The 2839-nt window shown below is 47.2% G+C and overlaps 1 pseudogene; it reads left to right on the top strand.

The window, feature by feature from the left end:
• Positions 1-550: 550 nt before the first annotated feature.
• LOC104670161 lies at positions 551-2007 on the top strand (annotated as a pseudogene).
• Positions 2008-2839: the final 832 nt, after the last annotated feature.

Genomic DNA, 2839 nt, shown 5'->3' on the forward strand with positions numbered 1-2839 from the left:
TTTTAAAAAGAAGTAAAGGAAAAGTTAAATAAAATATGTGAAAGAACCAAGAACTGTAATGGATAATTTGAATTAATGAAAATAAAAATCAACTGGATATCCTACAATGAAAAAACTAGGAACTCAGTGCATGGGATTAACGGGATATGTGACACAAAAGAACAGCTTTACATAACGCCAAAATTATAGAAAATATTGAAATTGAAGCACAAGAACAAAAATAATTGGGAAAAAAAGATAGAGCATAAGAGATATGTAGGACACAGTTAAAAAAAAAAAACTAACAAATATGGAATGGGAGAAGAGAAAGAATAGGGCAGAAGCAATACCCAAAGAAATAATATTCAAAATGTTTACAAAATTAATAAAAGATATACACCCACAGAATCAAAAAACTCAGTGAATCATAAACAGGATAAGCAAAAAGAAAACCACACCTAGGCACATCATAGTCAAGTTGTTAAAAAAACAGAGACCAAGAAGCAGCTTCTCTGCTCCTTCTGGAATCTCTGCCTGGTTCAGCCCACCTGCCTCCACTCCTGCCTCCAACATGTCCATCAGGGTGACCCAGAAGTCATACAAGGTGTCCACCTCTGGCCCCCCAGGCCTTCAGCAGCTGCTGCTACACGAGTGGGCCTGGTGCCCGCATCAGCTTCTCCAGCTTCTCCCGAGTGGGCAGCAGCAGCTTCTGGGGTGGCCTGGGCAGAGGCTATGGTGGGGCCAGCGGCATGGGAGGCATCACCGCCATCATGGTCAACCAGAGCCTGCTGAGCCCCCTTGACCTGGAGGTGGACCCCAACATCCAGGCCATGCACATGCAGGAGAAGGAGCAGATCAAGACCCTCAGCAAGTTTGTCTCCTTCATCGACAAGGTATGGTTCCTGCAGCAGCAGAACAAGATGCTGGAGACCAAGTGGAGCCTCCTGCAGCAGCAGGAGATGGCTCAGAGCAACATGGACAACCTGTTCGAGAGCTACATCAACAACCTTAGGCAGCAGCTGGAGACTCTGGGCCAGGAGAAGCTGAAGCTGGAGACGGAGCTTGGCAACATTCAGGGGCTGGTGGAGGACTTCAAGAACGAGAATGAGGATGAGATCAATAAGCATACAGAGATGGCGAATGAATTTGTCCTCATCAAGAAATATGTGGATGAAGCTTACATGAACAAGGTAGAGCTGGAGTCTCGCCTGGAGGGGCTGACTGACAAGATCAACTTTCTCAGGCAGCTGTATGAAGAGGAGATCCAGAAGCTGCATTCCCAGATCTCGGATACGTCTGTGGTGCTGTCCATGGACAACAGCCGCTCCCTGGACATGGAAAGCATCATCGCTGAGGTCAAGGTGCAGTACGAGGAGATCGCCAACCGCAGCCTGGCTGAGGCTGAGAGCATGTACCAGGTCAAGTATGAGGAGCTGCAGAGCCTGGCTGGGAAGCCCGGGGATGACCTGCGGCGCACAAAGACTGAGATCTCCGAGATGAACCAGAACATCAGCCGGCTTCAGGCTGAGATTGAGGGCCTCAAAGGCCAGAAGGCTTCCCTGTGGAGGCCGCCATCACAGATGCAGAGGAACATGGGGAGCTGGACGTTAAGGATGCCAACGTCAAGGGATGCCTCCGAGCTAGAGGCCACCCCGCAGCAGGTCAAGCAGGACATGGCGAGGCAGTTGCGTGAGTACCAGGAGCTGATGAACGTCAAGCTGGCCCTGGACATTGAGATGTCACCTACAGGAGGCTGCTGGAGGGCAAGGAGAGCCAGCTAGAGTCTGGGATGCAGAACATGACTATCCATATGAAGACCACCAGCGGTTTTGCAGGTGGTCTGAGCTCGACCTATGGGGGGCCTCACAAACCCTGAGCTCAGCTACGGCCTGGGCTCTGGCCTCTGGCTCTGATGCGGGCTCCAGCTCCTTCAGCTGCACCAGCTCCACCAGGGCCCTGGTTGTGAAGAAGATCTAGACCCGCGATGGGAAGCTGGTGTCCGCGTCCTCTGATGTGCTGCCCAAGTGAACAGCTGCGGCAACCCCTCCCCGCCTGCCCCTCCTGCGACTTGCCCAGAGCCCGGGAGGGAGGCCGCTGTGCAGAGAAGCACAGGGAACAGAAGACACACCTGAGGCTCAGCCCTAGCCCTCAGCCCACCTGTGGGGGAATTTACTGCCTGAGGACCCCCCTTACCCATGCCTCCAGCTACAAAACAATTCAATTGCTTTTTTTTGTCCAAAATAAAACCTCAGCTAGCTCTGCCAAAAAAAAAAAAAAAAAAAAAAGATACAGAATCTTTAAAGCAACCAGAGGAATAAAATACACTACATTTACAAGAACAACTGGAAAATGGAAGGCAGATTTCCCAAAAGAAACAATGTCAGTCAAAAGGTAATGTTACAACATTTTTTAAGTGCTAAAATAAAAATAAGCACACAGAACTACCAACATAGAATTCTACACCCAAAGAAAATATTATTCAACAATGTGGGTGACATAAAGAGGCTTTCATATGAACAAATATTAAAGGAATTCCTCACCAGCAGACCAACACTGAAAGAAAGCAAGACAAAAACAAAGAAAATTCTTCAGTGAAAAGGAAAATTATGCTAGATGGAAACATGAAAATGCAAAAGGGCATGAAGAACGCCAGAGAGAATAAATACATGGGTAAAAGTAAATATATATTTAGATTGCGTAAAACAGTAATTAGAATATTTTGTACGGTCTAAATTATGTGCAAAATGAAATGTGAAGTAAAAATACATGACAAAAATAATGCAGGAGGGTGAAAAAAGGGGTAAGTACTGTTTACAGTTTCTAGCAGCATCAGAGACATAGCACAAATAGTTCGTACTTG

Source organism: Rhinopithecus roxellana, chromosome 7 (genome assembly GCF_007565055.1).
Source record: "Rhinopithecus roxellana isolate Shanxi Qingling chromosome 7, ASM756505v1, whole genome shotgun sequence".
Classification (NCBI taxonomy): domain Eukaryota; kingdom Metazoa; phylum Chordata; class Mammalia; order Primates; family Cercopithecidae; genus Rhinopithecus; species Rhinopithecus roxellana.